The sequence below is a fragment of the Zalophus californianus genome, chromosome 6 (genome assembly GCF_009762305.2).
Source record: "Zalophus californianus isolate mZalCal1 chromosome 6, mZalCal1.pri.v2, whole genome shotgun sequence".
NCBI lineage: Eukaryota > Metazoa > Chordata > Mammalia > Carnivora > Otariidae > Zalophus > Zalophus californianus.
The window spans coordinates 50,701,448-50,726,333 of NC_045600.1; the positions used below are offsets into that span (position 1 = coordinate 50,701,448).

Here is a 24,886-nt window from a genome sequence, read left to right on the forward strand (position 1 = left end):
GAATATTCTCATCACTAAAATATTTTTGAAAATCATTCTTTGAAAAAATTATGTATATCCAAAATACTACCCTAAGAAACATTAAAATTGTCTACTAGTTTATTACAGCTCATCCTTAGAGATTGTTTGTTTTTTAAATTAAAAAAAAATAAGGGTAAGACTATTTGTCAATTTTAAAATGAGATCGTATCAGTCATTTGATTGCTATATAAATGTATTCTTGACTGTCAAGACTATTGCTGAGGTATTGATGTTTTTATCCTTGTTAATTTCATATGTAGATTTTAAAGTGATAAACTTACCATAATGAAAATCTTAGCAAACCTTCGTAACAGGTTTTTCAGTTTGAAACCATTACTACTGTGTGTTGTCCTTTGCAAAAATTTTGTACATCTTGGTTCATATTTCCATATATTTTTTCTGAGTCAGTTAAATTTCTTACAATAATATTAATGCATGTACATGAAAAATAAATGTATTCAGTTTTTGGATTTATATCCAATTAATGGGCAGAATTGGAATCTGTTATCTAAAGAGAAATCATCAAATATTACATCTATTCCTTCTCATGGTTTATGGAATTCAATACAGTGTACTTTTTTCATCTATGGTAAATCTATCTAGGCTAGATATGTCTGCTGCATCATGTAAGAGACTCTCCAACTAAAACAACTAATATTTTTCTAGTGACTCTTTGGATAGGTTGTAGGAAAGGCTTTAGGATTAATTCAAAAATATATTAATCACAAATTTCATATCAATAACTACCTCCACAGTCTGTCCTCCCACACTTATACACACACCTAGTCTTTTCTCCTGGAGACCTACATCTTCTTTAAGTTCATGGCTACGTGGGTAAATAAATATACTCACCACAGCTCATTTAGGAGGAAGTGCTTAGTCTTTCTGATGGTTGAAGTCATACCTTTGAGTAGTTTTGTTTCCGTTGATTATTCTTTTTTTTCTCATTAAACTGTTTTGTTTTAATGGGTCTCAAAATTCTGTGACAGATTTTTGGTCAAGTTGTTTCCATTAAAAAGTACTGATTTTAAAAACTAATAACTTAAAACTGCCACACACACACACACACACACACACACACACACACACACACACACACACACACACACACAAAACAAATGGTCCACAAAACATTCTCCTTTCCTTCTGAAGGTTTTACGATGCATTGTTATCATTAACCAATCTTTTACTATTAAACTTAAATGGCCAATTGACACAAAGAGTTCTGAGAAGGTTCTTCCACCACTGATTAAGACTGGGGTGGCAGGTATTGGGGATAATATTCATTTAGCCTTCTGAGATTTCTGGGCAGACTTGGTGTCCTTGCCAACTCCAGCTGCCTTCTTGTCCACTGCTTTGATGACACCCACAGCAACAGTCTGTCTCATGTCACGAACAGCAAAACAAGAAGCTCTCAACACACATAGGCTTGCCAGGAACCATATCAACAATGGCAGCATCACCAGATTTCAAGAACTTGGAACCATCTTCCAGCTTTTTTCCAGATCGACGATCTATCTTCTCCTTCAGCTCCACAAACTTGCAAACAAGCAATATGAGCTGTATGACAATCCAGCACAGGTGCATATCCTGCACTTACTTGGCCTGGATGGTTCAGGATAATCACCTGAGCCAGGAAGCCAGCTGCTTCCATTGGTGGGTCATTTTTGCTGTCACCAGCCACATTGCCATGACGAACATCTTTGACAGATACGTTCTTGACATTGAAGCCCACATTGTCCCCAGCAAGAGCCTTGCTCAAAGCTTCATGGTGCATTTCAACAGACTTTACTTCAGTTGTAACATTGACTGGAGCAGAGGTGACCACCATGCCAGGTTTAAGAACACCAGTCTCGACTCGGCCCCCAGGGACAGTACCAATACCACCAATTTTGTAGACGTCCTGGAGAGGCAGACGCAAGGGCTTGTCAGTTGGATGAGTTGGTGGCAGGATGCAATCCAGAGCTTCAAGCAGTGTGGTTCCACTGGCATTCCCATCTTTACGGGTGACTTTCCATCCCTTGAACCAAGGCATGTTAGCACTTGGCTCCAGCATGTTGTCACCATTCCAACCAGAAACTGGCACAAATGCTACTGTGTTGGGGTTGTAGCCAATTTTCTTAATGTAGGTGCTGACTTCTTTAACGATTTCCTCGTATCTCTTCTGGCTATAGGGTGGCTCAGTGGAATCCATCTTGTTAACACCAACAATTAGTTGTTTTAAACCCAGTGTGTAAGCCAGAAGGGCTTGCTCACTGGTCTGCCCATTCTTGGAGATACCGGCTTCAAATTCACCAACACCAGCAGCAACAATCAGGACAGCACAGTCAGCCTGAGATGTGCCTGTAATCATGTTTTTGATAAAGTCTCTGTGTCCCGGGGCATCAATGATGGTCACATAATACTTGCTGGTCTTGAATTTCCACAGGGAGATATCAGTGGTGATACCATGTTCACGTTCAGCTTTCAGTTTATCCAAGACCCAGGCATACTTGAAGGAGCCCTTCCCCATCTCGGCAGCCTCCTTCTCAAACTTTTCGATAGTTCTTTTGTTGTTCCCACCACATCTGTAGATCAGATGACCAGTAGTGATAGACTTGCCCGAACCTACATGTCCAGTGACGACGATGTTGATGTGTCTTTTCCTTTCCCATTTTGATTTAGGTTGAGCGGTGGTTTTCATGACACCTGTGTTCTGGCGGCAAACCCATTGCAAAAAAGCGTTTCCATTGATTTTTTTTTTTTTTTTTGGTTAGGGTCTTTGTATTTCATTTTATTTTTTTTAATTTTTTTATTGTTATGTTAATCACCATACATTACATCATTAGTTTTTGTGCAGTGTTCCATGGTTCATTGTTTGTTCATAACACCCAGTGCTCCATGCAGAACCATTGATTTTTATACAAAACGTGGAAAGTCTTTTTTGGTTCAACACTTTCCAAAACTGCTGAAACTTTTTTATTCCCAGTATATCAGCATTAACCAAAGAATTTTTTAAAAATTTTAATGAAAAAAATTAATAAAAATCCTCATTACATGAGGATTACGTTACAAATAGTCATTTTTTTTTTTTGCTCCTTATGAGATCTGAATCTGTTTACAGTTATTTCAGAGTTCATCTTTTGTTTAATTCCATGGATAGTCTTTCTGCATATAAGAAACATTTATCATACATTACAGATAATTACTCAAAAAATGTTGGTTAATGTACTTAATGAAAGCTTGGGGAGATGGGAATGTTAGTATAGATTTATTATATGAGACTTGTTTTTAGAGAGTTCCCAAGGGATACTCCTGTCTCAGTCATCTACAGAACATTATATTGATTACATCATGTCATTTTGACCTTCTGAAAAGGAAGTAACAAGTACTTTGGATGCCATAGTAAGATAGAAACATGCCTAGGGTGAGAAATAAAGTATCCCAAATTTTACTGAACTGTCAAGTTGGTAAAGATTTTTGGAGTCCAATGAGGCATGCTAGGATCATTCCATTTAAGGTTATAAAAAAGTTATTGCTTCTCACAGCCATACCTGTAAGAAAGAGGCCCAACATACGGTGGAGGCTTTTTTGGATTTTAGAGGCTGAATATATTACATTTGGAAACATTATTCCAAGTCACTTTATTGGATAACTTTAAAAGTTATCAGTGTCAGAACAAGAGAGGGCTCTGCAGCAAGTCTGGGTTCTAGTGTAAACTGCTTTGCTGCTCACGCAATCCTACAATCTAGCAGGCTTGGTGTTGAATGAGGATGCTGTGTGGATTTCTTAAGTCCTAAGAAGAGGGTCACAGCACACAGCTTTAGATTCTGGAATAAGACTAAACTTTCTACAGCAGAGCACTAATTGCTGTTTGAAAAGTGGCTCTTCTGTCAATAGGGAGTAGGGTCCAATTGATATGTGCCAGCTTGGTCAGGCCATTCTGTGACACATTCTACATGGTTCCTCAGAGGGCCCCAGTAGAATGGAGCCCCAGTCACTTTCTGCAAAGACTGGCACAACAACAGCTTGTTATATGATTTCTCTTCCTTCTCTATGACGCTATTCACAATTCCCTACTCTTTCCCCAGGATTAATTGCAAAAATAAACTATCTACTTGTAATCTTTTATCTCAGGCTTTTTTTTCCCCAGGGCAGTTCTTTAAGACAGTACCCATTTCCTGGACTCAAACCTATGAGGCCTACATTTACACATCTAACCCTAGATTCTTCATCCTTGCTGCTGACCTTATGTTGCTTAATTTTGAATCAGAATTATTATACTTCTACTTTTCCTGAAGACTTGTAAAAGAAAGCCATAAGTCATTAGTAAAGGTATGACGTTCAATCAAATTTTACTTTTATTTCTTAGGACATTTATTAACATAATCAGCATGGGTATAGACCATATTTTCATGATTTATTCTCCTAATCTTTAAAAAAAAATACGTCTTCCAAAATGTCCATCGACAGATGAATGGATAAAAAAGATGTGGTATATATATACAATGGAATATTATGCAGCCATCAAAAGGAATGAGATCTTGCCATTTGCAATGACGTGGATGGAACTGGAGGGTGTTATGCTGAGTGAAATAAGTCAATCAGAGAAAGACATGTATCATATGACCTCACTGATATGAGGAATTCTTAATCTCAGGAAACAAACTGAGTGTTGCTGGAGTGGTGGGGGGTGGGAGGGATGGGGTGGCTGGGTGATAGACATTGGGGAGGGTATGTGCTATGGTGAGTGCTGTGAATTGTGCAAGACTGTTGAATCACAGATCTGTACTTCTGAAACAAATAATGCAACATATGTTAAGAAAAAAGAAAAAGAAGAAGATAGCAGGAGGGGAAGAATGAAGGGGAGTAAGTCGGAGGGGGAGACGAACCATGAGAGACGATGTACTCTGAAAAACAAACTGAGGGTTCTAGAGGGGAGGAGGGTGGGGGTTGGGTTAGCCTGGTGATGGGTATTAAAGAGGGCACATTCTGCGTGGAGCACTGGGTGTTATGCATAAACAATGAATCATGGAACACTACATCAAGAACTAATGATGTAATGTATGGTGATTAACATAACAATAAAAAAACTCTGGAAAAAAAATGGTTTCAGGGCAATGCTCAAAAAAAAATACGTCTTTTACTTGAATTAAATCTAAGCAGTGAAAGTTTGCAAGTCCATGCACAAGGAATTTCATGTGATGGTGACTGACTATAAATACAGACTGAGGGTTTGTTTGGTTATGACAGCTTTGCCTCTCATGGTCAAAATTTGATCCTCAGAGAGATCAGAAAATGGATCTCAAAAGACAATCAAAATTGTAGTTAAATCATGTGGAAGTTTGAAATTAGATATCTTCTTTTCAAATCTACATATTTTAATGAAAAGTATTATAAGTAGGAATGCTAAGATCATAACTTATTTTATTACAGTAGCTAATATAAAATAAGTACTTTAAAATTACCAGGGCGTTTCCAGGAGATAGAAGGAAATCAATACTGCCTATTAACATATATTTGAGAATCTGTTGGTTGTGTTGTTCAGAGTCGAAATGTATCATTTTAAGGTAAACAGTTGCAGTTCCTTTACTGTAGAAGTTCTGAATAGTTACATGGACAATGATGAATTGGATTTTATATTTTTATTATTAGCATAACACTCCTATTGGCATGTTTGCAGTTATGTCTTATTTAACTGGGGTGATCTCCAAATGGTAGATATCCCACAATAGTTTTTTTTTCCCTCTCAGATTTTAAAATATTTTTTCCTAGTAGTTATTGAGCTGTCAACAAATCTAAATTCACAAACCTTAACATAATCTGAAGTGAATTTTTTTTCACAGTTGAATGACAATCAAATTAATTGATCTAATTTTGAGTCTATATTAGATACATGCTGTCAGTTTGCATATATATGTATATATACACACACACACACTATGTATATGTACTTACATATATGTACAGATAAAGATAAATTTACAAAGTATGAGTCATTTGGGCATGTTCAACATATTGTAAATGGTCATTTATAGTTATATCCACCCCTACTACTTTCAAAAGGTAGCGTGTAAACAAATACAGTAGTTGTCTGCTTGTGATCCTATTGAATGAAATTTATTCTCTGCACTTATGGCTAGGACATAAAGATACCAATTAAGAGAATTGGATCTACCTAAATTTTCAAACTCCAATCTAATAGAGCATTCCTTAAATTGACTTTAATACATTGAGGTTTCAAATTTAAGTTTAATAATTTCAGTACAATAATAGAAAGATTCCCCCCCCCCGTCTATTTCTATGCTAAAGAATATCCTGTCAGTGGTAATTAATAATCTTTATCAGTGCTGGTTGTAAACATGACATATTCATTCTGAATTAGGCTTGTCACTGCCTTTCCCTGAAATGCTCAGAGATGCTTCAAAAAAATCAATAAAGAATAAAAACCTTTCTGTGATCTGAAAAAGTTAACTTAAACTACACAGGGGAAGTCCTTGTAAAATGTGAATATTTCCAGGACTGAAAAATGAGAAAACAGTTATTAGGAATGACTTCAATTCTTTTTTTAGGAATTATTAATCTTTTATTTTGATTTTCTCTGAATGCCAAAGTCTTAACAAAAACCTAAAATAACATTTATTTTCTTGACAGTTTTATCTTTTTCCATCAGCAAACATTGATTTGTTCCTTTTTCTGCTTCTCATGGTACATGAGGAAACATTATCCCATACAACCTGGCACCTTCTTGTTTTCTTACTTGCCTTTGGCAAAATCATTAAATGATGGTTGGATAAGCTTGAGCAGAGCAAAATCCTTAGTTAATTAGTGCCTTTTCTGTTGGGTGTCTGTCTTTTTTAAGATTAACTTTTAGTCGTCTAGGTCTGCAGCATAGTGTCCAATCTAAGTGATCATTTGCACTGATACCATATGTAATTAGAACAACTGACCATTTTGAATAAATTTTCACAGTGCCATCAAGAAGATGGATTATAGCCAATCATTTTGGAAGGAGTTTTCTGAAATAGCATAGGAGCATTATGTGTGTTATTATATAAAATGCATGTAAACACATTTTATGAGATATATAAATTCTACATTAGCTAATGTCTAACATTAGCCTAAAGGGTCCCTAATTCCAAGAATTGTACAGGTGCCTGAATTGCATGATTGTGGATCTTACTAGTTTTCTAGGGCTGCTGAACAAAGTACCACAAACTGGGTGGCTTAAGACCACAAAATTTATTCTCTCACAGTTTTGAAGGCTAGAATTCTAAAATCAAAGTGTCAGCCAGGCCATATTCCCTCTGTGATTCTGCATAGAATCCTTCCTTGCCTCTTCTAGCTTTGGGTGGTGGCCATCAATCCTTGGTGTTCTTGGCTTTCACCTGCATCCTTCCAGTCTGTGCCGCTGTCAACGTGTATGTGTGGGTATGTGTCTTTGAATAAAGACACTAGTCATATTGGATTACAGGCCCACCCACTCCAGTATGACCTCATCCTAACTAATTCTATCTTCAACAGCCCTGTTTACAAATAAGGTCACATTCTGAGTTAAGGGTGTTAAGATTTCGACATATCTTTTTGGGGCAAATGATCCAATTCACAACATATATTATCTGTTCTTTTAAATTAGATAGTTTCTACCTTCACTGGGCATGTTCTGTGGCTGCCTTTAAAAGGCACATTATCTATAAGATGACTGCAGTGTACCATTAATCTTGAAGAAGTTTGCAGTGCTTTGCCTACAGATTTTATATTTGTTGTCCCTTCCACTTGTCTGCACCCCTACCCCTTGACTCACTGAATAAATGGCATATTTGTCAGCTCTTCCTGAAAGCCTCACTTGGTCAAAGAGGCTTGCTTAGATGCCATTTCTGTGTGGTCCCAGAATACCCGGCCATTTCTTATCATAATGAATGCAACATAGGATGCTGCTTTGGGGAGTTAGTGAGATTTTAGGCTCTTAACTCAAACTGCATGGTTTTGAATGCCACTTTCTCCACTTTTTAGCCCTGTGAATGGAAGTAAAATTTAACCCCCCTTTCATTTATTTTCATCCTGTATAAAAAGACAAGAGTAGTAGTAATGATGTAGTAAGCTTCTTACTATTTCAAATAAAATCACAGAAGGGAGGACTTAAAAAAATCTTGAATAATGATAAGGACGATAGAAATAAAAAAACAGAATAACCATATTGTTTTTCTATTTCCTGTATCACTTAGTGGACTCCTAGAAATGAAGGACTGGGTCTTGCATTCCCATTTTCTATCACCTTAGAGTGAACATATGTTACGATTTGCCTGGGATGGTGCTAATTTATGGCTATTGTGCTGATACACTTATTAGGGTCATCCTCTTTCAATCCCTAAAAATGTCCTGTTGTGGAGAATAAAATGTATGGGACAATAAACATAAAAGCTTTATAGATAGATGATCTCAGTTATTTATCGAGTGAGTGAATGGTGGCCGGCATTATCACTTTAGGTTAATTGTTTGATATTTTAATTAATTCTGTTCTCTTTAAAAAATACTAAGTTGTGTTTGCCTGTGCCTATGCCATTTACCTCTTAGAATTAGTCATTTAAGGAAACCTTCAGATTCACTTGTGTAGGCACTGTTGGGAGCCACATACCTCAGTGCCTGCAGGAATGCATTAAACACTCCCTTGGTGGTCTCGAAGACTTAATGTGTATTCTTATTTTACTATCCAGCAAGGATTTAAAGACACTTGGGAAATGGGACTCAATAATATGAAGCTATTAAACCCCTTCAGTCAGAGAAGATTCTAAGTTTAAATTCTCCGTGCCACTTTTGACAATGGTATACATGTTTAATTACAGATGTTACAGAGCAACATTGGGATCTCACATGACTGGAGCATATTCACAAAGTATCAGACAAAAACCTGGTAATTTATTCCTTGGAATTTTTGCTTAGTTGTAACCCTATGTTTAAGTAAAATAGAGATGATGGATCCTGGTTTTTATCAGAAGAGGGAAAAATATCAGTAGAAAGTAGAACAGAGTTTGAAAAGATGTATGTTAAGACATGCTCGGGTGCCTGGGTGGCTCAGTTGGTTAAGCGACTGCCTTCGGCTCAGGTCATGATCCTGGAGTCCTGGGATCGAGTCCCGCATCGGGCTCCCTGCTCAGCAGGGAGTCTGCTTCTACCTCTGACCCTCTTCCCTCTCGTGCTCTCTATCTCTCATCCTCTCTCTCTCAAATAAATAAATAAAATCTTTAAAAAAAAAAATAAGACATGCTCAACTTCACTTTTCCAACTAGTCATAGTTAATTTTGCTAGAAGCTTTTTATTTGGTGGGGGCGGGGCACAGAGGGAGAGAGGGAGGGAGAAAATAAACAAGCAGGCTCCATACCCAGTATGGAGCCCAGTGTGGGGCTCCATCTCATGACCCTGAGATCATGACCTGAGCTGAAATCAAGAGTCCCACACTTAACCAACTGAGCCACCCAGGTGCCAAGCTTTTGAAGGAATATAGCCTCTGTTGTTCATAGGGGTCTAAACAGAAAGCCCAAGGGTAGAGTTAGGTACTTCATAAGCATAGGGAATTTGGATGCATGAAATAAGATGGGTGATCTAGAGATATTTTTTCTCACATTCTTTGGATCTCCTGCCTGGAAACCAGTTAACTTCCTTGGCCAATATGTTAGTTAACCAAAGTGGTAAATATTGTGATCACAACCTATCTAACATCATGTTTATCAGTCTGAATATTGCTAAGCATTCTAGTGAATGCTCCCTAGTGATATGATATGTTTACAGATTAAACTAAAAACCACATTTAGTTTGTTATTAAACACACACATTACCTAAGTCTGCCCTCACAACCATTTGTCTACTTGAGATTTTGATTCCCTCTGACTGTTCATTGGCAGTCACCATGAGTCACACACTTGGCTTGTGACTACTTAATGTGGTTGTCTGGTATAAATTACCAAAAATTACAAGCCAGAATTTTTATTGATTTATATGATTTTATAAACGAGTGTGTGTGTGTGTGTGTGTGTGTGTGTGTGTGTGTGTGTGTGTGTCCATGAACACATACCTATTACTTCTTGAAAAGATTGTTATAGTTATTAGTGGGTTCTTATCTCACATGGTAATCACTAAGGTTTGGACAAGGAAAACAGAAACCATTCTGATTATTTAAAACTCTGAGTTGAGAACTGAAGAAATTTAATGTAAGTAATGCTTTACATTGGGGATATAAGAGGCTGAGAAGAGGGAGACATACTTCGTTTTCCTTTTTCTTCTGTCATCCGGTTTCATGCCACTCCCAATCCATTGGCTAAAACCAGTGAGAGTCTGGGAAACATAGTCTGCAAGTTTTAGTCCCTCCCAATGATACAGAGCAGAACAGAGGAAGGTTTAAAATTTTAAAACATGAATTTATGGGCAAACTGGCCACAACCAGCCCTCATAGCAGTGCAGAGAATACCACCTGGGGAATTCTGGCTTGCTTTCTAGGTAGTTATCCACAAAGAGATATTTTTGCCTTCGTAAATAAGGCCATTCAGGTTCTAATACTCATTTTGCAGGTTCATAAGCCTGGTTTTGTTAGTATAATGAAAGCAGATGAGGGATAACTTTGCATTTTCTAAACCCATAAAGACTCATACATGTACAAACAATGCAAAAATCAGGTTAGACATTTGTAATGAGAAATGCAATTGCAGATCCTAGCAGATTGTTCCACTTATAAATCAGTGTAGGAAAGCTACAGATAAAGCTAAATTATGATGAAAGTGCTGATTTTTAAACTCGCAATGGCAAATTGATTGGACATTGCTCTTGTCTAACAGGTTCACTCTGCTGGTAGGCAAGCCAATGAAGAAGCCAAATAAAAATCATGTTGGTGAGTGAGGACATTCAGCTGAGGTAGCTGAAAGCCATCTAATCTATTATGGAGTAGAAACCCATAAGGATTGAGTCCAATAGTAAGAATTTCCCTTTTTAGACAGTGCCTGAATAGGTACTACTTGCCAGTTTGTTCTCCTGAAAGCTTATTTTTCCATTCCCAAGGCTGACCAATTCCTGTTTTGATTGGCACATTCTTTCTTTAGGTATATTAATATTAATACATTCAATCACATTATAGTCAGTTTCCAGAGGTGTATGTTAACAATTTGCCTTCATTATGCTGACTTTGCATATCTCTATTCTGAATTGCTGTGGTTAATTAATTATAACTGCGTTCTCTGAGGACAGTCTTAATTCCTATATTTCTAATTTCTTTAGAATGGGTGCACCTTATTATATTTTATTAGAATCCTAAAACTCTGATGAAACCTTGAATATAGCTTATCCGTTCATCTATAATTCACACATGTTCAGGCTGAGGCTGGAGAAGTTGAGTGACTAAGTCCAGGCCCCCCGGATTTTTGGGGACAGAGACTAGATTACTAGGTGGCTGCCAAACCACTGACTTTATACTCCTTTCTACCTGTCTGTGTTTTTATAAAACTTTTACCCCCATTCTCTCCCCTTTTTAGGAATTGCACACTTTTCAGCCTGGTAGCCTGAAAATGATCTTACTGGATCATTACTTTGATCAGATTTTATTATTGGTACTTATTAGAGGCATGGCCCATCCAACTTGAATTGTGGTCCCTGAAACAATAGCATCAAGCCTCACTTGGGAACTTGAAAGAAACACAAACTCTTGGGCCCCAAACTGAATTTCCTGAATCCCAAACTCTAGCAATAGGGCACAGCAATATATATTTTAGTTAGTCTTCAAATTATTTTGATGCATTTTAAAGTTTGAGGATCATTCATTTAATGAATTTATATAGTGATACATTCCAGAATATCCCCAGAGATGTTCATATGTATTACTGGACTATCCCTTAGACTCCAAGTGTATGTGGGTCCTAGATCTTTGCTTACCTTAGAAGAGTCACAGGGTGGTCACTGCCTGCATTATTTCATTTTCCTAGACATGCCACTCTCCAGCAGTCAGGGACAGTCCTTCTGCTGTTGGAGACCAGCACTTTCACAGAGGTCCTCCTACTGAGCATACTCATTGGTCTTTTGGAGGCAGTTCTCTTCCAGAACATGGTTAATGCAGGATGACACTTAATAGATAGTTTCAGACTTACTTCCTCAGACATAGCAGAACGTAGTGGTTCATTAGAGGCTGTAAGGAAAGATAGATTTAGGTTCTAGTTTTACTTTGCCTCTTACAAGGTTTATATGAGGATTACCTTACATAATGTGTGTAGGAAATTTCAGCATTATGCCTAGCAAATGTTAGGCACTGATGTAGAAGCTAATGTCATTACTGCCTCTATTACTAATGCTCCACAGAATGCATATTGCTACCTGAAGTTACTGCTGTCTTCGACACCTGTGCCTTCTTTTTCAGCTGAAAACAGATTTTTTTTTTCTCATGGCCCCCAGTGATGTTGCCTCAAGAACCTATTCTCTGGTACATTTATTATGATCTCAATAAAAACATCAACAGGATTTTTTTTTAATTAGGCAGGTTTATTCTAAAATGTACGTGGAAATAAATAAAAAAGCAAAAATAGCTAAACATTTCTGAAAAAGAAAGTTAACTTGGGAAGATTTACCTGCCACTTTTTTAAAACCATATAAATAACAATGATTAAATACCATATAAATACCATGTAAAAATAATAAATAAAATAGCATAGTATTGTTGCATGAATAGACAGACCAATAAGCAGATTATAAAATGCTGGGGAAAGAACCATATATACTAACAAAGTAAAATCAAGGCAGTATTTGAAGTCATTTAGAGGAAAGTTATATTATTTATTAAGTAGTTTTGACACAAAATGCTATCTTTTTAATACAAAATACATTTGAATCTTTCCCTCAAATTTCACACTATTGGATAAAATATGGTCCATCCATTTAGTGGAACTCTAGGCATCTGAAAGAAATGAGGAGGATCTCCATGTATTACAACAGAATCATCTCCGTGGTTGAGAGCTATCTATCAATCAATCATCTCTCTGTATTATGTCTATACAAGCTTTTTGATATTTTTAGAAAAAAAATAACATAAAAAAACTAATGAGGATTGTTACCTTTAGGAAATGGAAGGGAACAGGGATGAAAGGGTAGAGATTAAGCTAGATATCTTTGAATGTATCTTATTTTATTTTATTTTTAAATATTTAATTCAACTATAATTAACACAGTGTATTAATTTCAGGTGTACAATATAGTAATTCAACAATTCTATACATTACTCAGTGCTCATCATGACAAGTGTGCTCTTAATCCCCTTCACCTATTTCACTCCACACCCCACCCACCTCCCCTCTGGTAAACACTAGTTTGTTCTCTATAGTCAAGGGTCTGTTTATTTTAGTTTGTCTCTTTTTTCCTTTGTTCATATGTTTTGTTTCTTACATTCCACATATGCATGAAATCATATGGTATTTGGCTTTCTCTGACTGACTTATTTCACTTAGTATTCTGCCCTCTAGATCCATCCATGTTGTTGCAAATGGCAAGATCTCATTCTTTTTTAGGACTGAGTAATATTCTAATATATATTCTGATATATCCACATATATATGTATGTATGTCTTCTTTATTCATTCATCTATGGAAAGACCAGCTTGTGTTGCTTCCATGTTTTGGCTATTGTAAACAATGCTGCAATAAATAAAAGGGTGCACATATCTTTTCAAATTAGTGTTTTCATTTTCTTTGGGTAAATACCCAGGAGTGGAATTACTGGATTATATGGTAATTCTATTTTAAATTTTTTGAGGAACTGCCATTCTGTTTTCCACAGTGGCCGCACCAGCTTGCATTTTTACCAACAGGACATGAGGTTGCTTTTTCTCCACATTCTTGCCAACACTTGTTATGGCTTTTTTTTTATTTTAACCATTCTGACAGGTGTGAGGTGATATCTCAGTGTGGTTTGATTTGCATTTCCCTGCTGATGAGTGATGCTGACAGTGAAGGAAACCATCAACAAAACAAAACGACAAATCACTGAATGGGAGATTTATTTGCAAATGATATATCAGGTAAGGGGTTAATATCCAAAATATATAAAGAACTTATACAACTCAACACCAAAAAAACAATAATCTAATTAAAATGGGCAGAAGACATGAATAGACATTTTTCCAAAGAAGACATACAGATGGCCACAGACACATGAAAAGAAGCTCAACATCACTAATCATCAAGGAAATGCAAATCAAAACCACAATGAGTTATTTTATATATATTTTTGAGTTATTGTATATTTTTGATATTAAAACCATGTATATTTAAATAGTTCCAAACAAAATAAATTATTTTTAAATTCCTAAAATTTGAATGCAAATGGAAGCAAATTAAGCAAAGTCCATATCAAGCTGATAGAATCATCACACAAGAATTATCTCAAGTGATTTTAAAACATGGTCTTTTTGTTATATCCCAGTGGGATATATCCTAAATGGAGGCAGTGAGGGAGAACTGCAAAACAAACGAAGCTGCATTTGGTAGTTGTTCTTTTAGTTATAATATTGTTTTTGTTATTTTTGCTTTGAAGCTATTTAATATATATATATATATATATATATTCAGTATATATATATTCAGCATATGGCATGCTGAATAATAGCTCCTAAGGATATCCACATTCTAATTTCTGGAACCTGTGAATGTTACTTTATATGGCAAAGGGAACTTTGCTGATGTCATTAGGTTAAGGGTCTTGAGATGGGAGATTACCTTGGATTATCTGGATGGGCTCCACGTAATCATAAGAGTCCTTAAAAGAGGGAAGAAGGAAGTCAGTAAAAAAGAGAAAATGTATCCTGCTGGCTTTGAAGATGGAGGAAGGTAGCCTCTATCTAAATGACAGGCAGTTTCAGGAACTGGAAAAAGCAACAAGCAAACAAAACAAAAACAAAAACAACAGATTTTCCTCTGGAAACTTCAAAAAAATTCAGCTTTGGGAACTCATTTTTTTTTTCCCTCCAGAGGTGTAAGATAATAAATTTGTGTGTTTTTTAGCCTCCAACTTCATGACATTTTGTTATAGCAGCTATAGGAAACTAATACAGTGGGCCAAAGAACATAATAGAAGAGATATGTAAATACACACTCAATCTAAATGAAAATTTTGTGATTTTAATTTCAGTTGGCATTATCAAAATAAACTCATAATTTATTTTTCATTTTTAAAATACATGCATTTCCTGGCTCAATCTAATGAAAAGTTCTAGAAATAATGTTGCAGAGAATGCTCATAGCACCTGGATTTTTATCCCTAAATACAATTTTCCAGTAAATGGGACCAGGTCTCCTTGGAAAAATGGTTGGTTTCTGTCCTGGGGCAGGGAATATGTAAAGTGAGCCTTAGGTTTTTATTCCAGCCATAAAAAAAGGAAACAGTCAAAGATGACTTCAGATCAAAGTGACAAGATGACTTCCAAGGAACGCAAAAGCCAACTGGAAAGGGCTTCCACTGGTCAAATAAGAAGTAATAGTAATCTTAGAGCGGCTGTATTAATGTCAAAGGAAAAATATCTTTGAGTATATAATGATACCAACATGCTAAAACAAAACAACAACAAAATGAAACAACTAAACCAACAAAAACTTAATGGTCACATTTAGAATTTGCTAAGACACACATGCATTTTATTTTGAAAATTGATAATATTTCTTGCTTTTCTATACAAACTGTATTTCAAAGTAAGCAAATACTTGTTGAAGAAAATGTCTTCTTTAGAGATGAATTTCAGCTAATATATGCTGAAAAAGTTATAGAGTTTAAATACTACCATTTTGCTACCCCCTCAAAAAATAATGGTGTAGGCAGAGATCATTTATGATGACTGAAATCATTAGGTGAAATATGTTGAGGAAATTTAAAGTGGGTGGCTCAGTATGACATCACCTAGACACTCTGATCAGTCTTAACCTAACCAAAAATTGGACAACCAGATATTGTATGCCTCTTGATGGGAAGTACACATTGCCATGCATGAATTATTCTTGCTCTGTTTCCAAATAAATTACAAATGAACCTATATATCAGAAAGCTTATAGAACTAACTAGCAATTTCCAGAAAACATAGGGTTAGAGAACAATGCTAAATGACACCAGGATGCAGTCACCTAAATACAGAATGTAGGAAAATGTACAGGATGAATCTTCTAGTAGACAATAATGGGTGGAGGGAGAGGAGGAAATGTTACAGATTGAGATACCTAAGGGTCATATCATTCTTATGCAATGGATAGACTTTTTCCAGACTCTGACTGAAAAAGTATATATTTAATATGAGGCAGTCAAAGAATACTGAATACAACCTGGTTATTTTATATTCTATTAAGGAGTTTTTGTTAATATTACAAGATGTAATAAATGGTATTATGGTTATATTTTTAATGTGCTATCTGATAGAGATAATATGATATATTTACAAAAGATATGATACAATGTCTGGAATTTGCTCAGACACTTTAGGAAAAGAAAGATACGTAATTTTTTTTTAAATGAGAGGAAGGATAGAAGAAACTGAATGGCAAACTATTGCTTGTTGAAGCTGTGTGATGGATATATACACACTCATTAAACCATTCTCTTTACTATAGTGAAGGTTTAAAATTTTCCAGGATATGATGATAAACATAAAAAGTAATATTGGATTGGCTCTAACACACAGGTGACCAGAGACTGAGCCTGCAGAGTCCTGTAACTCAGAGCTTGGCAGTCAGAGTTTTAGCCTGGAAGATATTTTAAAGCAGATAATGCCAAATATCTAGAACATGATATAGTTGACATATAACATTGTTTACATTTAAGATGTACAGCATGTTGATTTCACACATGTATATATTTTAATATGATTTCATCCACAGTGTGAGCCAACACCTTTATATCACATCACATGATTATCATTTTTTTTTGGTGAGAATACTTAAGATCTAGTTTCTTAGCAGCTTTAAAGTATTGTTGACTACAATCACTATGCTGTGTATTAGATCTGCAGAACTTATTTATCTTCTAGTTGCAAGTTTGTGCCCTTTACTAATATCTTCCCAATTCCTCTACCTGCAATATCTGGTAACCACTGTTCTGTTTCCATGAGTTCGATTTCTTTAGATTCCTCATGTTAGTGATATCATATAGTTTTTTGTCTTTCTGTCTTTGTTTGGTCTGTTTCACTTAGCTTAATGCCCTCAAAGTTCATCTGTGATGTAGCAAATGGCAACATTTCCTTCTTTCTCATGGATGAATAACACACACACACACACACACACACACACATACACACACACACACACACACACACACACACACGCTCTTCTGTTGATAAACCCTTGGGCTGTTTCCCTATCTTGGCTTTGGTAAGTAATGCTGCAATAAACATGGGAGTGCAGATATTGCTTTGATATCCTGTGTAGAAAATGTTATTTTTAATCTCAGTAAAAATTTAAACCTTAAACCTAATAACTTCCTGTTATATTTATCGTAAAATGAATTATAAAATATTTAATAAATTATACACAATAATTGACTTTGTTTTGGTAACTAGATAGGTGAGTGTCTGAAAATATCTTTTAAAAAGGAATTAGGACAATGACTTCCTTGTTTTATTTATTTATTATTTTTTAATTAACATATAATGTATTAATTGTTTCAGTGGTACAGGTTTGTGATTCATTTTCATAAAGGTTGGTAGTTACTTTTAGGGAGAAGGAAATTGGGATTGGGAAGGGGTATGTGGAAAGATTTCTAGGGTGCCTGACAAAGGTTATTTTTTGCCTATCTTATATGAATTAATTAAACTAAACGTTTTCTAGAAATAAATAAATAAATAAATAAATAAAGGGACACCTGGGTGGCTCAGTCGGTTAAGTGTCTGCCTTCGGCTCAGGTCGTGATCCCAGGGTCCTGGGACCAAGTCCCACATCGGGCTCCTTGCTCAGTGAGGAGCCTGCTTCTCCCTCTGCCTGCTGCTCCCCGACTTGTAGTCCTCGCTCCCTCTCTCTCTCACTCTCTGACAAATAAATAAAATCTTTAAAAAAATAAAATAAAAAGGAATTAGGACTTTGGACTTAGAAATAGTTATTCTCTAGTCCTTTTTATTACTAATAATTAAATAACAGGAAGAGCTTTCTGGTAAGCCATATCTAGGGTCAAGATAAACCATTTCATCTGAATTAAAAAAAAAAAAGTAGAGTGTGTGTGTGTGTGTGTCTGTCTGTCTGTCTGTGTGTATTCTGGAGGTGTCTAAAAATTAAAAATGCAACAAAAATACCAGAGGAAACTGATTTTTTTAAAAAAAATCTCAGAATAGGTTAAACATTGATAATATTAAACCCTGAAGCCACAAATAAAAGACTGTTATGTTTGAGTACACTAAATAATGAAGATGATGATGGTAATAATACAAAGTAAGTTTGGGGAAAAATCCTAAATTAAATTAAAGGCAAATATCAAACTAGAAAAGAATATTACAGTATTTATAATTTATATCCAAAACAAAGTAATATTTCAACAAAAGAAATCACAGCATATATAAGAAAAAGTACTACAACTGAAGACAAGTATGGTCAAAGAAAGTGAATGTGCAAAAAAAGAAAAATGTCATTTAGACCAAAATTAGCTTAGTCTGACATTTATATAAAAAGGTTGATGAAAGTTGAAAATAGACTTAAAAAATCTGTTGACAAAGATAAAATGCAATTGATAATGCAGTATCTGCAATATGTGAGGGAATGAACAGTTTCCTATACTGCTGGTAGGAGCATAAATTGTTAAATTTGTGGTCAATTTGGAAGTATAATTAAAAATAATGCACCTTGATTTTGACAGTTACCTCATTTTGGTGTATTCATCATATAGGCAAACTCCCATGTGTTTCTAATATTACATATTATATATGTCTATCAAGAATTTACATTGCAACATTTTTGTAGTAACAAAAACATGGACACAACTTTAGTGCGCGATACTAGAGAACTAGAAAAATAAATCCATAACAACAACAACAACAAAACCTAACAAGGGTACAATGGAATACTATGCAGTTATTAAAAAGAATAAGGTCCTCCCATATGTTTTGATTTCAAACTGTCCCAAGATACATTGTTAAATGGGTTGTGGGTAGGATGATGATCAGACAAGTGGAAAAACAGAGTGCTAGCATTTGTTTGAAAAATTCATGAAAGAGCCCTGAAAGAACATACAAAAACGAAAACAATGTGTGCTATCTTGAGCAGGAGAGGTGGGAAGCAGAGAATATGGGGAAGAGAATTTATTTTTAACTGTATATATTTCTTGTTTATTTTGAATTGTGTACATATGCACGTATTTACTGTAACTTAAGCAGGTAGTACTCCTAAGGGTTTGCTGGGGATTAGAAAAAGAAAAAAAAAAAACCTTATTCTAATATGGCCTCCTTCAGTAAGCTCACTGCCTAGTGCAGGTCTTTAGATGATTGGACTAAAATTTGGGGCCCAGTCTGAGACTTCACTGGCGATCTCGGATGCTTGGCAAGTCTTGAGTCTTTGGCTAGGCTCCTGTCAATTTGTGAGGGAAACTGGTCTCTGTGAGTACACAGAGGACCTCTAGGGGGCAGTGTTTCCTAACACCACTGCCAGGCTTACAGTCTCCATTCTGGCTTGATCGAACAAAATATCCTCCAAGAGTCATATTTTCATTATTACTACTATTATTTTGCTTATTAAATTCACTCCCTGTTATTGCAGCTACTTCTAGATTTTAAACCTGAGCTGGTTTTCTTTCCCTTCTCTATCCTTTGCTGCCTTCTATAGCTTTGAGTGTTTCTTCTCTGCTTGTCCCCCTTTGCTAGCTGCTGCCTGCAATTCTCCTGCCTCTTTTTCTTCCTCTTCACTTCATCTCTGGGCTTCTCACTTTATCACACAGCGGCACAAATACAGAGAAATTACTTACTTAGGTGAGGTTCATCGTTATCAGCATTTCCAAGAAAACTGGGGTGATAGGGTTGTCAGCACGCTCAGGCTATCTAATTCTTGGTGCCCAAACATCCAAGAATGGTGCATGAACAATTTAGCCTTCGTGAACTTTAAATTCATCTTCATCCAATTCCTGTTGTGTTGCTTGCTCCTCTCATTTCTGTTGGAGAAACATTTCATAGTTCTGGCAGATTAGGTCCAAGTAATCTATATACTTTGCCATAATTGATAACACTTAATTTCCACTAATTAATATTAATCCTGTTTTCTGCAGTTAAATAGATTTCTTCTCTGAAACCCCTCTCTGCTTAGTATTGCCCAATCAAAGGCATAGGAATTAGTCATTGGGTATAATGTGTTTTATAATTGCTCGTAATTGTTCACCCCACCTGTATTTATGGGCATCTCTACTAGCTAGTCAGAGCAAGGTGATAAAGATGGTCTCACTATGCACATAGGTATCTAAGTCTAGCTTCCTTGAAAAATGTAAATCCATCTTGTTCATTGTGTATCCTCATTGCATATCATTTTCACTGTTTTTCTTCTATCCTAGGGTCTTAGTTCAGTTCCCTAAAAGCAATTCCTGAGGTGAGGTGTGGTGTGTAAGTGATTTGTTAAGGAAGTGCTGATAGCGGAGAATGGTAAACAAAGGAGTGGGGAAGCAGGGTGGGGAAGAGGAGAAAGCAACATCAGCCCTGTGATGTCAGGCATAGACCCTTTGTGGGTAGCTTCACCCTGACCCTGAAGGGGAGCTCTGCATGTAAGTTACAACTCAGTCTTCCTGGCCCTTGTGACTTTTGGTCTATGTACCCTGCACGCAGTGACCTAAACCTGGTAAATATTTATTTGTTAGATAAATGAATGGAAAATAGACCTGCTAGGGAATATCGAGGAGCTTAGACTCTAACCAGAGGTTAAGATAAGGAGTGTGGTCAAAGCTGTAAGAGGAGTACAAATAAATACTGGGTTCCGAGGAAGAACAGGTATTTTACTTACCATTTTTTTTTCATATAATGATAATATTTTTAAAAAGCTCTTAAGGTATACTTGTCAGTCTCCGAGATACAGTGTAGAATCCAGAATGAAAACTAGGATATGTAAACTGGACTTTGCCTCAGGGCCTCCAAATTAGAGGACACAAATCTTCTAATTATTTGAAGGAAGAGAGATATTTTTTAAATGTTTACATTATGTGGACCTTCTTTCAGCACATGTACTCCCTTTAAATGAGCTTAGCCTGCAGCTAGCAATAGGATAATGTCAATAATTCCCTTCTGGGGACTACACTGTACATCCTAAAACTGCTATGATGCTGTGCCTAAGTTGCTAGGTATGGCTCCGTGGGCCTCTCCTCTGCTCTAAACAAATGGAAGAGGATTTCACAGTGTATCATGCTTCCGTGCCATTGCTTGTCCTATTACCTCTGCCTGGAATGAGCTTCTACTATTCTTAATTTGGTTCTTTCTCACTCATCATGCAAGGCCTAATCTCAGATGTTTTCTTAGATGTGACACCAAAAGCACGAGCAAGAACAACAGCAACAACAAAATAGATAAATGGGACTACATCAAAATTGGAAACATTTGTGTTGCAAATAAGATCAAGAAAGTGAAATGACAACCCACAGAGTGGGAGAAAATTTTTACAAATCATATATATGATAAGGAACTTGTATACAGAGTATATGAGTAACTCTTCTAGGGGCGCCTGGATGGCTCAGTCAGTTAAGCTTCTGACTCTTGGTTTCGGCTCAGGTCATGATCCCGTGCGGGGCTCCATCTCAGGACCCTGAGATCAAGAGTCCATTGCTAAACCAACTGTGCCACCTAGGCACCCTGACACAGATGTTCTTAAGGCATTACTTATAACATCCCCCAAATGGAAACAACCCAAATTTCCTTAACAGATGAATGGTTAAAATATAGTATATCCGTACAATGGAAAGTTATTCAGCAATAAAATAGTAATAAAATACTACATGCTACAACAGCATGAACTTTAAAAATTCTATGCTAAGTAAAGAACTCAGTCACAAAAGACCACATAGTGTCTACTTCCATTTATATGCAATAGCAAATCCATAGAGGCAGAAAGCTGATTAGAGGGGTGCTCAGAGCTGGTGGGGTGCGGGGGAAGATGATGAGTGATAGCTAGTGGCTTTTGGGTTTCTTTTAAAGGGACAAAAATGTTCTAAAATTTGATTTTGGTGATGGTTACACAGCCATGGGAATATATTAAACATTGAATTGCAAGTTTTAAATGAGTGGATTGTAGAGTATGTGAATTATTCCTCAAAAATATCTTAATAGAGCTCTTAAAAACAAAGCCCTGAACCTAAAGGTATCCTCTAGGAAAGATTTCCTGAGAGGCGCCTGGCTGTCTCAGTCCGTGGAGCATGGGACTCTTGATCTCAGGGCTGTGGGCTCGAGCCCCACGTTGGGTGTAGAGATTACTTAAAAATAAAATCTTAAAAAAAAAAAGAAAGAAAGAAAGAAAAGATTTTCTGAAACCTCAATTGGAGCTCATTACCCTTTTTGGGTTGCTGGTGCATATATTTATGTTAACAGCCATATTGCATTAAAATTCCTCATATGACAGGCTTCATCACTAAACCAAATTCCTCAGAAATGAGTTCTCCTCCTTTTCTTCTTCTTCCTTCCCCTCCTTCTACTATTGCTATGTTGCCAGAGTCTAGTGTAGTTTTTCATATATAGGAAGCAAACAACTGAGCTTAACTGTATTATTTCTTACATTCCTACAGTCTTTTGAAGATATTTCATAATACTAACACCAAGTTTAAAATGCTTGTAGACAGGAAGAATCCCTTCCTAAATGTTAGAAAATGCTATGTGCAATACTCTTTTATCTTTCTTTCTTTCTTTCTTTTTTTTAATGGGGGAACGTTTTGCCTTGAAATTGTGTATGATAAAGACAAATTGCAAGAGTGTATAATCAATATTTGCATACAAAACACAGCATGTACTGGGCCATTAATATGACTTTATGAAGGACAAATCAGATCAGACTCATTTTTCTTTCTTCTCATAATATACACCTTATAAATTTAAAAAACTTTATGATTATTTTATCTTTTGTTAAAGGACCATTAAGCTTTTCAAACATTGTTAGTTTGCTCTGACTTTTCCTTGTCTCAGTGTACTTCAGTGAAAGAAGCAGATTGAGCCACTAAAACCCTGCTACTCAAATATTATTATATGATTTTACTAAAAGACTTCATTGTCATCCTAGTTTCATTAATAACACCAGAATATAATTTGAGATTTGAAGACAGCTTTAAGTAACAATTATTAATTGGTTTTATATTCAAAATTATGTTTGGAGAATATAAAAGTCCCTTACCTCGGTGATTTTCAAGATTTTTTGAACTGAACTGTTACTTAGCTAAAATCTTATTCGAAATCCAGTATATAAATCATGTAAGAACAGAGTTGCTCTGCTAATTAGGGGTTGAAAAAGAGGGTTAAGAGACCCAACCTCTAGCCACAGTTGTCCCCTGGGGCACCTCCAAAGATTGCTTACGGCTCCTTAGAGTAAAAATCACTGCATTAGTTCGGTGGAAAGTAGGTCTGTGCATCTCCTTGCACCTGGGAAATTATATTTTTTATAGTAACTAATTACCTTGAACTAAGCCAAGTTAATGGCATTTTGCTAACTGATTAGCAAACACTGGAACCTACTCATATGCATATTGTTTTACATAGACTTTTTAATAGAAAGGTGTTAATAGGTAACTCTATGATAACACACTGGAGTGATGGAAACAGCTGTGAAATGGGTTGCATGTGACTTGAAAAAAAAAGAAAATTCAAGGTTATTTCTGTTAAAATTATTTTTATTCCTTTTGCTTTCCTTCATTGAAAGCCCTAACTGGAGAAGAGAGAGAGAAGCAGAGTAAACACTAGCATTATAAGCTGAATATGACTTTGGGAGTGGGGGAGGGGAGGGAACATTGTCCATCCACTTCTTTTATTTTTGGGTATTTTTTGGTGTTTTGGGGGGATTTTTTTTGTTTTATCCAAGTTCTTATTTTTTCTTTATATATATATATTTAATTTTATTATGTTAATCACCATACATTAGATCATTAGTTTTTGATGTCGTGTTCCATGATTCATTGTTTGCATATAACACCCAGTGCTCCATGCAGTACGTGCCCTCCTTAATACCCATCACCAGGCTAACCCATCCCCCACCCCCTCCCCTCTAGAAACCTCAGTTTGTTTCTCAGAGTCCATAGCCTCTCATGGTTCATCTCCTCCTCCGATTTCCCCCCCTTCATTTTACCCTTCCCGCTATCTTCTTTTTTTTAACATGTAATGATAGACAGTGGGGCGGGTGTGTGCCATGGTGAGCGCTGTGAATGGTGTAAGACTGTTGCACCACAGACCTGCGCCTCTGAAACATACACTTCTTATCTTCCTTTCCTTCCCAGTCTCTCTGTCTCTCTCGCTCTCCTTTCTCTTCTGGATCACATACTTGATTATCTGTGTAGGTCTGCCATTCACCCACAGTGGAATCTTCAACAAGACTTTTAGCTTTCATTTCAGGTTTCTTGTCTAAGCAGTTTATAATCATGTCACCTTCCTCTCGGGGCTGTGTGAGAACTATATCATACAGTCCTTGGAAAGCACCTAGCATAGTGTATGGCTTGTAGTTAGGATTCATTGAATGATAATGATTCATCTTCTACTTAGCCATTTCCTTTCCCTTTTTCCTCCCTCACTTCCTTAAATTTCACTTTAACAGTTCTTATATTTCTTAAATACTTTATACTTACTGAAGAAAAACAACGCTAGGCATTTTTGTTTGACTTTTCAAAATTTTGGTTTGGGTTTTAATTTGTAAAGAGAAAAACACACAATTGTGTGCATCATTTATAAGAGAAGAACAAAGCATTGTT

General features: G+C 36.1%; 1 protein-coding gene and 1 pseudogene across 2 annotated transcripts in view; one reads left to right on the plus strand and one right to left on the minus strand.

Annotated features, from left to right (window-relative positions):
• The window catches only part of MDGA2 (MAM domain containing glycosylphosphatidylinositol anchor 2), an 805,991-nt gene that overhangs the window by 350,218 nt on the left and 430,887 nt on the right, over positions 1 to 24,886 (plus strand). The gene's annotated exons all lie outside the window — the stretch shown is intronic.
• Positions 1,305 to 24,624, minus strand: LOC113908690 (annotated as a pseudogene).